This window comes from Hordeum vulgare, chromosome 2H, assembly GCF_904849725.1.
Source record: "Hordeum vulgare subsp. vulgare chromosome 2H, MorexV3_pseudomolecules_assembly, whole genome shotgun sequence".
In the NCBI taxonomy this organism is placed as follows: domain Eukaryota; kingdom Viridiplantae; phylum Streptophyta; class Magnoliopsida; order Poales; family Poaceae; genus Hordeum; species Hordeum vulgare.
The window spans coordinates 24,394,766-24,408,432 of record NC_058519.1 but is presented as its reverse complement, the minus strand read 5'-3'; the positions used below and the strand labels follow the sequence as shown (position 1 = coordinate 24,408,432).

The 13,667-nt window shown below is 46.3% G+C and overlaps 3 long non-coding RNA genes across 4 annotated transcripts; all 3 read right to left on the bottom strand.

The window, feature by feature from the left end:
• Positions 1–4,360: 4,360 nt before the first annotated feature.
• LOC123429336 lies at positions 4,361–4,998 on the bottom strand. Of its 2 annotated transcripts, none has more exons than XR_006622646.1 (3): positions 4,937–4,998; positions 4,611–4,652; positions 4,361–4,452 (listed from the first exon to the last, which is right to left on the bottom strand). It is a non-coding gene; the product is annotated as an uncharacterized LOC123429336 (long non-coding RNA). The 2 variants fall into 2 exon arrangements; XR_006622647.1 differs by having other exon boundaries at positions 4,373–4,490.
• On the bottom strand, positions 4,991–5,970 carry LOC123429335. The gene is made up of 3 exons (XR_006622645.1): positions 5,940–5,970; positions 5,747–5,851; positions 4,991–5,050 (listed from the first exon to the last, which is right to left on the bottom strand). It is a non-coding gene; the product is annotated as an uncharacterized LOC123429335 (long non-coding RNA).
• Positions 5,971–6,872: 902 nt separating this feature from the next.
• On the bottom strand, positions 6,873–7,231 carry LOC123429334. Its single transcript, XR_006622644.1, has 3 exons — positions 7,176–7,231; positions 7,041–7,069; positions 6,873–6,910 (listed from the first exon to the last, which is right to left on the bottom strand). It is a non-coding gene; the product is annotated as an uncharacterized LOC123429334 (long non-coding RNA).
• Between the last annotated feature and the right edge of the window lie 6,436 nt (positions 7,232–13,667).

The window sequence follows — 13,667 nt, the reverse complement described above, 5'->3', positions numbered from 1 at the left end:
ATCTTTCAATTTAGCTTTCTCTAGGAACGTATTAAAATTCAGGATGACACTTGCATGAGCCATGATCTACAACACAAATATATTCAAAGTGGACTTAGACTATGTTCAAGATAATTAGAGTTTAACTTAATCAAATTATATGCTAAACTCCCACTCAAAAGGTACATCTCTCTAGTCATTTGAGTGGTTCATGATCCACTTATACTATCCCAAGTCCGATCATCACGTGAGTTGAGTATAGTTTCAGTGGTAAGCATCCCTATGCTAATCATATCAACTATATGATTCATGATCGACCTTTCGGTCTCATGTGTTCCGAGGCCATGTCTGCACATGCTAGGCTCGTCAAGCTTAACCCGAGTGTTCCGCGTGCGCAACTGTTTTGCACCCGTTGTATGTGAACGTTGAGTCTATCACACCCGATCATCACGTGGTGTCTCGAAACGACGAACTGTAGCAACGGTGCACAGTCGGGGAGAACACAATTTCGTCTTGAAATTTTAGTGAGAGATCACCTCATAATGCTACCGTCGTTCTAAGCAAAATAAGGTGCAAAAAAGGATTAACATCACATGCAATTCATAAGTGACATGATATGGCCATCATCACGTGCTTCTTGATCTCCATCACCAAAGCACCGGCACGATCTTCTTGTCACCGGCGCCACACCATGATCATCCATCAACGTGTTGCCATCGGGGTTGTCGTGCTACTTATGCTATTACTACTAAAGCTACATCCTAGCAAAATAGTAAACGCATCTGCAAGCACAAACTTAGTATAAAGACAACCCTATGGCTCCTGCCGGTTGTCGTACCATCGACATGCAAGTCGATATTTCTATTACAACATGATCATCTCATACATCCAATATATCACATCACATTGTTGGCCATATCACATCACAATCATACCCTGCAAAAACAAGTTAGACGCCCTCTAATTTTGTTGTTGCATGTTTTACGTGGTGACCAAGGGTATCTAGTAGGATCGCATCTTACTTACGCAAACACCACAACGGAGATATATGAGTTGCTATTTAACCTCATCCAAGGACCTCCTCGGTCAAATCCGATTCAACTAAAGTTGGAGAAACCGTCACTTGCCAGTCATCTTTGAGCAAAGGGGGTTACTCGTAACGATGAAACCAGTCTCTCATAAGCGTACGAGTAATGTCGGTCCAAGCCGCTTCAATCCAACAATGCCGCGGAATCAAGAAAAGACTAAGGAGGGCAGCAAAACGCACATCACCGCCCACAAAACCTTTTGTGTTCTACTCGAGAAGACATCTACGCATGAACCTAGCTCATGATGCCACTGCTGGGGAACGTCGCATGGGAAACAAAAATTTTCCTACGCGCACGAAGACCTATCATGGTGATGTCCATCTACGAGAGGGGATGAGTGATCTACGTACCCTTGATGATCGCATAGCAGAAGCGTTAGAGAACGCGGTTGATGTAGTGGAACGTCCTCACGTCCCTCGATCCGCCCCGCGAACAATTCCGCGATCAGTCCCACGATCTAGTACCGAACGGACGGCACCTCCGCGTTCAGCACACGTACAGCTCGACGATGATCTCGGCCTTCTTGATCCAGCAAGAGAGACGGAGAGGTAGAAGAGTTCTCCGGCAGCGTGACGGCGCTCCGGAGGTTGGTGATGATCTTGTCTCAGCAGGGCTCCGCCCGAGCTCCGCAGAAACACGATCTAGAGGAAAAACTATGGAGGTATGTGGTCGGGCAGCCGTGAGAAAGTCGTCTCAAATCTGCCCTAAAAGCCCCATATATATAGGAGGAGGGAGGGGGACCTTGCCTTGGGGTCCAAGGGATCCCCAAGGGGTCGGCCGAGCCAGGGGGGAGGACTCTCCCCCCCCAAACTGAGTCCTACTTGGTTTGGTGGGAGGGAGTCCTTCCCCCTTCCCACTTCTTCCTTTTTTTCCTTTCCTTTGATTTTTTCTCTCTTGGCGCATAGGGGATTGGTGGGCTGTCCCACCAGCCCACTAAGGGCTGGTGTGAACCCCCCAAATGCCTATGGGCTTCCCCGGAGTGGGTTGCCCCCCTCCGGTGAACTCCCGGAACCCATTCGTCATTCCCGGTACATTCCCGGTAACTCCGAAAACCTTCCGGTAATCAAATGAGGTCATCCTATATATCAATCTTCGTTTCCGGACTATTCCGGAAACCCTCGTGACGTCCGTGATCTCATCCGGGACTCCGAACAACATTCGGTAACCAACCATATAACTCAAATATGCATAAAACAACGTCGAACCTTAAGTGTGCAGACCCTGCGGGTTCGAGAACTATGTAGACATGACCCGAGAGACTCCTCGGTCAATATCCAACAGCGGGACCTGGATGCCCATATTGGATCCTACATATTCTACGAAGATCTTATCGTTTGAACCTCAGTGCCAAGGATTCGTATAATCCCGTATGTCATTCCCTTTGTCCTTCGGTATGTTACTTGCCCGAGATTCGATCGTCAGTATCCGTATACCTATTTCAACCTCGTTTACCGGCAAGTCTCTTTACTCGTTCCGTAATACAAGATCCCGCAACTTACACTAAGTTACATTGCTTGCAAGGCTTATGTGTGATGTTGTATTACCGAGTGGGCCCCGAGATACCTCTCCGTCACACGGAGTGACAAATCCCAGTCTTGATCCATACTAACTCAACTAATACCTTCGGAGATACCTGTAGAGCATCTTTATAGTCACCCAGTTACGTTGCGACGTTTGATACACACAAAGCATTCCTCCGGTGTCAGTGAGTTATATGATCTCATGGTCATAGGAATAAATACTTGACACGCAGAAAACAGTAGCAATAAAATGACACGATCAACATGCTACGTCTATTAGTTTGGGTCTAGTCCATCACGTGATTCTCCCAATGACGTGATCCAGTTATCAAGCAACAACACCTTGTTCATAATCAAAAGACACTGACTATCATCGATCAACTGGCTAGCCAACTAGAGGCATGCTAGGGACGGTGTTTCGTCTATGTATCCACACATGTAAATGAGTCTTCATTCAATACAATTATAGCATGGATAATAAACTATTATCTTGATACAGGAATTATAATAATAACTATACATTTATTATTGCCTCTAGGGCATAATTCCAACAGGCGAGCACCGTGGAATCAAGGCCATGCTCCTTGTCTAGATCCAGGTTAGCGGGCCAATCAAGCGTGATCACCCCGCCATCGTCCAGGGGGATGCAGAGCCGTTGGTAGGACACCTCGCCCGCGCCCTGCCCGGCGGGCGCGGCGGGGATGCTGCCCCGGCTGAGGTTGACATAGTGGCGGTCCTGTGTGAGCAGGCGCTCGTTGACGCCGTCCAGCAGCACGCCCCCGTCCTCGAAGGACACGGACGGGCACCGAAGCAGCACGCAACGGTTGAATGGCGTCGAAGCGCCGCAATGCAGAGGGGAGGCGGATCTCGGTGATGCAAAGGCAGGCGAGGCGAGGCGGGGCGATAGGGACCGCGGGTTGAATACATAAAATTGCAGGGATGTTTTTGTAAAAAGCCACGGCGGGTTTTCCGGCAGGAACGGTAGCCTCTTTATTATTAGGTAAAGATCTCCGCTGCGTTCTCTTTCCGAAAGGTAACAACTTCGAACAGTACTTAACACATGATTTCACATACTAAATGCATTTAGAGCCACTAACAATGTAACTGACATTCAGCACCCATAAATTATCAAATTCAGTCAAACATTTACGAAATTATTTATACACTTCTATCCAGCCTAAGATCAATCCACGTCATGCACGCACAGGATATCAGACGCATGTACCTGAATATTTGATCAAGGCTGTTGCCACTCCTCTAGAAAATTTCCATGAAGACCCAGCCAAACCCTGTACGTAATAGTTTGCAAGGAGCATATACATACTATTTTTACAAATGGCAGGTGGTGTGATGACTACAAGATGTTGCTGAGCAATTAACATAGATGATGTAGTCCGGTGCTAAGTATTTGCATGACTACCGTAAACATGCGACTGTAATACCGTAGATACCACTGTTAAAGAGCAAAAGGTAACTTAAGCTCTCAAAGAATAAGCACTACCTGGTTGAAAGAGTGGCCCTTCCTTCGTAATATGGATCCATATTTCTTGCAGAAACCTCACTTGGAATTACTTGATGGTTTTTTCAGTTACCTCTGGCTTGAACAAGGGAAGGGGAAGATATTGGAGATTGTACTTGAGGATATGGCGTCTGGGGCACAGTATCAAGGCTGCTTTTGTTCTGGGAAAGTAAAAGGTTAGAGGAAGCATGTGTTGCAACATAATCACACAAGCAGTGTAGAGCTATAGTGAAGTTACCGGTACTTTTTCAAGAGGATTGTTAGGTGACTGTGCAGGGAGACTGGTTTTAGTTGGCAATTCATTTTGCCATGGGGTAATCTGATACTGGGACTCTTTAACTTTCTCCTGCATCATCCAAGTTTGCACAAGGCAACTTCAAAGTTCTGTAAGAAAAATATCAGCAGTAAGCTGTGTAAGCATGACAAGCTCACTACCGACTATAGTATGCGTGTATTGTGGTTCTAAAACTAAATGCATATTTACTGTAGCTTCATGTGGCTCACCTCGGTAAGCATTAGTTGCTCCTGCAGATGCCTAAATAAAACCTACAGGGAGAGGAACACACATTCAGCAAAAGGTTAACTCAAACCCTGGCCACTTCTAACCCAGTTCAGAACAAAAACAGAATCAGCTTGGTTGCATGTTCGGAACTTTAAGTTGTGCTCATGTTGTTATTGTCCATCGAAAGTTGTGCCATGTTTCTCAGTCGCACTAATATAATTTCATTTAACCTTTTTGGGCCTTGTTGGCCTTGTACTCCAATGAATATTTTCAGGTGCTAACTACTCAGTGATGTTTTCCTGCCAAAACGTCGAGAAATAAGTTATACCTTCAAATTACCAACAATGGATTGAACATCGGGTACAGACGGACGTAGGTTCTCATATTCAGACATAATAGGCAGCAAAGAGAATATGAACATTGACCTCTCTTGATGTGCAGTCTATACAGTAACAGAACAAAAAATCAGTATCATTTCAGTTTCTTTACTACTATGTTAACAGGTTGTACAGATGAAATGATCGAGGTACACAGAAAATCTAACATATTAAAAGAAATAAAACTCAAATCTAACTACAAAATTCCATGTCAATATCTTATGGTAAAATCTGGAAAGTCTCCAAAATGTAAAAATGTATTTTGACAAAACCAATTGGCGTTCTGTTTACCTTACCCTCAGCCAAGCACTCTCGTGCATTAGCTCCTTCTCAAACTGCAAGTTGATGGTCATAACTATATCAAACTATTGTAGCAACTGAGCTCCATAAGTAAGTATTTTAAGGTGAAATGATTCCTTGGCTATTGAAAACATGGTTATGTGTAACATCCCTGCGCGAAACTTGAGCTGCAATCCTAAGGCACAGACCCAACTAAGATAACAAATGCATTCATAAACTTTCAGTGGATGTGTTATCTGATCTGCTATAAATGGTTTTACACACATTCTGAATCTTTTACTGCAAGATGCAATTAGAAACTTCAGTTCATGGAATACAAACAAATTCATTCAATTTGAAATTGATATCGTAAAATCATCACCAATTTAAAATGGTTTCTACTTGATGATGCAAAGATATAACATCTGGCAACCACTCAAAACAAGCATATTAGTCATGAAAATTCCAATGAAAGAAACTACCTGCAATGCATATGTCAGGCGGATGTTTTCCTCGATAATATCTTGTCTATATGCTAAAGCCTTTGATGCTGCATCAACTAAGTCCTGCTGCTGGTGATCAAATGCCTGAAAAAGAAAATCGTTTCAAAGGTAATACGGCGTACTCAACCAAAGGAACCAAAGAATTGTGATAAAGCAGATATAATTATCTTACCACACGCATATAAGCGATGCGTCTTTCCAAGACGGATTTTTCCTTGAGTATTTGTACTTCCTAACAGCAATAGCTTGCGGTCAGGTACAAGATAGAAAGGGAAAGACAGCATGAATATGGTGTTTTTCATTGTACATAAATACTCACCTTTATTATGTAATTATCCAGATGCTTTCGTAACTGTGTGATCTCTTCATGTTCTTTGACCTTAACAGTAAGGTCATGCACGGGAACGATCTTTGTCAGGAACGTTAGGTCATATATATGAATTCATATGGTGTTGCAAGGGAATCAGACTGACCTGCTTCCAGGACATGTTTGAGTTCATCTCTAAAACAACAAGCAATAACCCCTGTCCAGGTAAGTTGAGTCTAGAATCATAATCGCCTTCTTTTCTAGGCATGTGTGAAGGAATTTTTATGTATCTTTTATAACTCAGTACTGCTACCAAAAGGCCCTTCTAAGTCAGAGAACTCCCCCATGTGTGTTGGGTTACCTGGTCGGAGAAAGGGAACGAGACGACGGAGTGAATAAGTGCGACAGTCCGCCATTCTCCATGCCAGACTTTGCAATAGAATTGAAAGGGTTCAATGATGTGCGTATCTCTCTCTGTTGTCTCTATCTCTCTCCTCTCTCTCTCTTCCTCACATATCTATTTTTTTTCTCCACAAGACAAGATCAGGAGGTGCAGCAATCAATGTCTCTCTCTGCTCTCTCTTATCCTCACCTTTCTCTATAGCAGCATCGCCCAACATGCCCTCTACAGGCCCTCATCGCTTTGAACACCACTTTGTCGCCACTTAGACCAGCACCGTGGCTGCACTCGGATGCAGCAGCAGAGTGTGTTGGAAAAGTTCAGAGCAAGCAGAGGAATCTGAGAATTAGAAGGAACAACAACATAGGCGTGGGGAGAGAAGTAGCAGCAGTAGGGTACTCTTTCACAACCATCGTTGTGCTCAGTAATTGTGTTCCTACGAAACAAAAGTAAAAAAAAGCATACAAAGTTAATCACTACATCAGGACCAGATAACTACTAATCCACGAAAGATCGAAGATCAAGTTTTGACAGCGAAGGCATTTAATTTTGCACTGCATGCTCACCTTGTATCTCCAAGAGCTCTTCTTCTGACCTGCACTGGAGGCACGAAGCAACCACTCGAAAGCATCAGAACGCGCAACACGAGGCCGTGAAGAAGCAGCAAAGACATTTCATCAAACACATCAGCGTCACCTCACCAGAAGATGGTGGAGTCGGTCTGGCGCGGGAGGATGGCGAGGTAGGGCGCCCACAACGAGTCCCCTCCGCGCGCAGCCTCCCCGAGGATGAGCAGCGAGACGGAGACCCACGAGCGGAGGTCCCCGCCGCTGCCGCAGACGCCCCGCTGCCCTCTCCCTCTCCTTCCCTTGCTCTCTCTCTCCCTCTCCTCCTCCTCACCGCCACATCTCTCTTTCTCTTTTCTTCAGGAGCTGCCCCATGGAGCCATGGCCGCGCCCCGCAAGCTCCAGCTCGACGGAGCTCAAGCTGCCGCCGGATTCGGCCGGGAAACGGAGGGAACCGTCCATCCCCGATCTACGGTTGTGTCACGCCCAAGATGCGACCCTATCCTCAATTTGGCACGAGGGCCTCGTCAGGGATAGAAGCGCATCTCGTCGTGTCGCAAGAATGGATATCGTTACAAGTACATGTACTGAAAAGAAGAGATATATATATAGAATTGGCTTACACTCGCCACAAGCTACATCAGAGTCACATCAGTACATTACATAATCATCAAGAGTAAGAGCAGGGTCCGTCTACGGACGAAAACAAACGACAAAAGGAGAACGACGTCCATCCTTGCTATCCCAGGCTGCCGGCCTGGAACCCATCCTAGACAGATGAAGAAGAAGAAGAAGAAGAAGAAGCAACTCCAAATGAACACTCAACGCGCTCGCGTCAAGTAACCTTTACCTGTACCTGCAACTGGTGTTGTAGTAATCTGTGAGCCACAGGGGACTCAACAATCTCATTTCCAAAGGTATCAAGACTAGCAAAGCTTAATGGGTGAGGCATGGTTAAGTGGTGAGGTTGCAGCAGCGTCTAAGCATATATTTGGTGGCTAACTTACGAGTACAAGAAGTAAGAGGGGGAAGATCTACGCGTAGCGGACGTGAACTACCGATGATCAATTGAATGATCCTGAACACCTACCTACGACAGACATAACCCCACCGTGTCCTCGATCGGAGGAGGAACTCACGAAAGAGATAGTCACGGTTACGCACACAGTTGGCATGTTTTAGTTAAGTTAACTTCAAGTTATCTAGAACCAGTGTTAAACAAAGTTTCCACGTTGCCACATAACCGCGGGCACGGCTTTCCGAAAGATTTAACCCTGCAGGGGTGCTCCAACTAGTCCATCACAAATTACCACAAGCCGCATAGAAATCCTCAATCACGAAGCTCGCGATCTCGTCAGATTCCCTAGTGGAAGACCTCAACTCTGAGATTACCCAAAGCATCACCGGAATCCCGATGCACAAGATATCTCGTCAAAGGTAAAACTAATCCAGCAAGGCCGCCCGACGTGTCAACGATCCCGATAGGAGTCGCGTACCTCGTTCTCAGGACACGACGGATGAGCGATGGTTACCACGCCAAACGCCGAGTTGCCCCGGGTAGCGTTAATAAGCTGCTCTGTTTTGGACCAACACTCATGAGGAGCACTGGCCCGGGGGTTGATTAATTATCCTCGGGGTCCGGAAAGTCCCTATGCAATTTTATTAGGTGATTAGGCAAATGTAGTACCAATGTTGGGCCTTGCCAGACCAGCTTTAATCTAAAATGAATTATCAAGGGGGTCCCCATAACGACCCCGATCGTGTTAGGAGCGCTCAATTATGAAACATAACACCGGTAGCCGGTAACTAAAGGGGGCAAAGGTGGAACAAAACACCAGGCTAGAAAGACCGAGCCTTCCACCTTTTGCCAAGTATATAGGTCCATTAAATTAATAGCATTTAATATGGTGATATAACAAGGAACCCATGTTTGACATGGAAGCAACTGCACCTGCAACTAGCAACGCTATCAACAGGGTTAAGCAAGCAGTAACATAGCCAATCAGTGGTTTGCTAGGTTGAACAGGTTGTGGGTTAACATGGCATTGTTGAGAGGCTAATATTTAACATGTGGTAGGCAACGAGACATAAACGATAGAAGCGGTAAACTAGCATGGCAATGATAGTAATGGTATCTGGGGAAATGATCATCTTGCCTGAGATCCCGCTTGGAATTAGAATGCCTCCGTGAAGCAGACGAACCGACGTAGTCGAACGGGTCCTCACATCCGACACGCTTGCGGAACTCTATCGATACGGAGAAAACGGAAACAAGCATCAACACACGATATTCATCACACGATGCACAACACATATGATGCATGAGCTACTGAATACATGCAAGTCACGGCATGACAAATCACACAATCAAACACTACACATTAAGTGAAGTTCAATATGCACGAGTTGCATATTGACGAAACTCCACGTTTATTAGTTAGTTCTATCCCGATTAGATACCCGGCAATATTAATGTTGTCAAACATGCAAGAGGTGAAGCGGAAATTAAACTACCTATCTAGGCATTTTAAATGAGGTCGGAAATGACATATAGCACCTCCGATTCGACCTCACATGTTAATTTACAATTCTGTCCAGATCTGAATTAACACCTTTAATTGATTGTTAAACAGCAAAACAAATAGGTTCACGTGATTCTACGTGTCATGGCAAGCAATCTACACATAAGGAACATCTCCAACGGAGCTACGGAACAAAAGATACAAGCACCACAAGACATGATGGCATGAATGCAAAATGTGTGCAACGGCGTCTACAAGCACATCGACACAAACAACCAGCAAGAGAAAATGAAACTACACAAGATTCTAAGCAAGTTTCATGTAGGACGCGATCAGAACGGAGCTACGGTTCAACAACTACAAGCAAAACAAGAAATAACTACAAACTACCCAAAACAGCTACATAGCAACTTCTACGCCTCACAACTCCGGCTACACAACTCCGATAAACTCAAGCAAGGCATGGCATGAAAGAGGGCAAGACGCACTACTACAAACAACTAACAACAACTAGCATGGCAGCAAGGAGCACTAGGAAAAGAAGACACAAAATGGCACCTCACACGCTATTTCAGACTTAGTGAAAATAACACCTCCTGAAAGTGCAGTTTTCAGCCTGAAGCAATATTGACAGCAGCAAAACCTATAGCTACAGGAGTCCAAATGGCATGAAACTTAACAGCATGCTAGAGAAACATAAGGGATACAACTAACTCCATTGGACCAACCTCAAAAGAGCTACAGATCACAAGATGCAAGCAAGACAAGACAGCAACAAAATAATAACACATTCCAGACTTAGAAATATTTCAGCTCCTCTGAAACAGCACTATTCAAGCAACTCGAGGGCAGTCAAACAACACCTAAACATGCATTTCTATTGCAACCAAAAATATCAGAGGCTATACAAAACATCCAAGATCAAATCACTAGTTGACAACTAACTCAAACGAGGCCCGGAATAAAACCTACGGATTAAACAAAAGGACTTCACGTCAAAATATCTCGCGAACTAACTTCCTTAAAAGCTAAAAATAATTGCACAGAAAAATCCATGAGATTTTTCTACCCCGGAAACATATATAATGTGTGGGGTTTGCAACACAAAATAACGCTACACAATAATGCGAGATAATACCTCTAAACGGGAAAATAAACTACCGGCAAAACCCTACACGGAAAAATACGAGTGACCGCTCTAAAATACATAGAGATATGGTCCCTAAAACATGGACATTAAATCTATGGCATACGGGCAATCCGGATACGCACAAAAATTAACTACGGAATGGATCCTAGTTAAACAGCACGTAAAACGAGGCATTAGGCACTCTAAACAGCGTTAAACAAATATGCATGTTGGATATTCGTGTTCTACTCGCGAAGCTACCCCAAAACGACATATAAAACATTTCGTTCCGACTTACGGAACAAAAGTTACGGGCGTTTTAAATATCGTCTATTTTCCTGAAAATACTAAATCGCCAGGTAATAAAAAAAATGCCTCTCGGGCTGAATCTGATGCTAAATGGGCCTACAGTGCATGGTCGTTACATAAGAAAAATGCACGCGGGCGAGGGATTGATCTCAGCTCACCTCGGTTTGGGCCGGCCTGGACTGGGCTATGGAGACGATGCGGAGATGGGCCGAAGGAGGCCGGGGCAGGCTGAGGCGCTGTGGGAGCCGGGCCTCGCAGGGGAACGAGGCCGGGGGGATGGGCCGGCCGAGGTAGGCCGCGTCGCTGGGATGGCCCAGGCACCCGACGTGGAGGGGATCGAGCGCTCCTGCTCGCCCCTCGCACGAACCCTGGCGGCGGCCGGCCTGCGCAGAGCCCCTCGACGACGAGGACCGGCGGCACGGTGGGAGGCGCGGGGACGAGTGGACCCGGCCAGGATCAACCGGATCTGGAGGGGGGGAAGGATCGGCCGGCGCTCCGGCGAGCGCTCGAGGCGGCGGCCGGCGGGGATCTGCGGGGAACGGCGCGAGGCGGCCGGGGCTGGGCGCCGGCGACTGCTGGCGGCCGGAGGGAGGCGCGGGACCCGGCGAGCTACCGACGGCGGTTGGCGGCGGCGCGCAGGCGCAGGGGAGGCGCGGCTCTCGGGAGGAGCGGGGCTCGGGCTGCTGCTGCCCGGCAGACGGCGGCGGCCGGCCAGATGGGCCCGGGAGGGCCCAATCCGGGCTGGGGCGAGCCGGCGGCTGCGCAGTGGAGGGAGGGAGGAGAGAGAGAGGATAGGGTTAGGGTATGCACGGATCCCGAGGTGGGAGGAGAGAGGCTGTCCAAAAATTAAAGAGGAGGGGGTTATTTATAAGGAAAAGGGGGCTCGGTTAACCGGAATCACGATCCGGATCCAACCGCGGGGTCGGATTCGGACAATTCCGAACGCGGGACGAGCTACGTGGCCGTGTAGAGGGAATACCCGGAGACGAGAGGGAGAACGGGCGGCGCGGCACGAATTTTAAAACACCGACAGACGTCCGACGGTAGACCGAATACGGTGCCGCTACGGGCGACCGTTCGGGTACCAGACGGTCTCCGATCGCGACGAAATTCGACAGGCGGCCTATCTATATCTAATCGCGACCGCGTGCCAAGTTTCACCTCGATCAGAAAGAGTTTTAAACGCGTTTTAAAAACACGGTTTCGACGGTGCCGCGGGCGCGTGCGTGAGCGGTCGGACTCAGAACGGACGACGACGAGAACCGGCAACTACTAACGAATGCAAGTTTTGAAAACGGGCGGCAACGGAGATGCCGATGCAATGCATATGATGCGCATGATGCGATGATGACACGACAATTAAAATAAGCCACACGACGAAAACGGAAAGAGAGGGGAAGCTTCTAGAACGTCGGCATCGGGCTGTCACAGGTTGTCCCTGCCTCGCTGGAACGCCGCCCCACGACGCCACCACGCCCCAGACCTCCACGGCAAGCCCACCATCGTGTTTGTCCACTGCCTCTGATGGTGTCGGTTGAAGCCGAACCGCCAGCGCGCCAGAGACTCGCCGCCGACGGATCCGCGCCTCCCTCCTCCTGCGCCGCCCCTCACCTCGTCGTTGCTGGAGAGGGAGCGTGTGGATAAGATGAAACAAAGGATCGTGATTGAAATTCTTATAAATGTAGGGGCTTTTTGAAACAATGAAGCGTTTTCTCAGATCCACTTAAGAAGGGACCGCAGGTTGATTTACCAAACATAGGAGGGTTTGTTTGCAAAAACGCCACGACGGACGATAGAAACCATCAGTGCTTTATTATTAGGGAGAGATACTCCGATAGTAACACTCTTACATTATGGGATCGATGTAGGGAACGGACTTTGGAGGCTGAGCTCGATGGAGCTCGAAATCTGTAAAAAATTCAAACTTTTTTGTTTTGAAAAAATCTCAAAAGATATGCAAGTATAGAAAGATGTTATGTGTATGATGTAATTTTTTTAGGATAGAATCTCTTAAAATATGACTTGTATAAAAAAGAGAAATTCATGGCCTTGGACGATAAATATTATCATGTGTTAAAAATTTCAGATTTGTCTTTTCTGTACATGCCTTATTTTAACGTTTTTTTTTTGAAAATTTACACATATGTGTGTTACGTCCTCTCTTATCTCTATATTTTTCAGAATTTTTTAAAATGTATAAAAATGAATTTTCATGAATTTTAATTTCAAATCTAAAGGCCACCATGAAGGTCGAGGTCCAAAAGCAATTTCTGATAGGTGTGTGTGTGTATATATATATATATATATATATATATATATATATATATATATATATATATATATATATATATATATATATTACTATGATATTGTGGAAAACTCATTGGATGAACGGAGGGAATATCTCATATTGACTTGGGACCATTAACCTTTTTTTTTCTTGACAGTGATTTCAGAATTCGATCCACAGGCGAGGCCTGGCTAGTTTTATCTCTTCCAGCCCACGTACGTTTCGCTGGTGTGTTAGAGCAACTCTAGCACACCCCGCATCCATTTCGCCCGCAAAACGTGTTTGTAGTTTGCGGAAAAACGCATTTGCGGACCGGCACGCACGGTCGCGGATGTAGACCCCGCATAACGGACCCGTAAAAAGCATATTCACGTAAT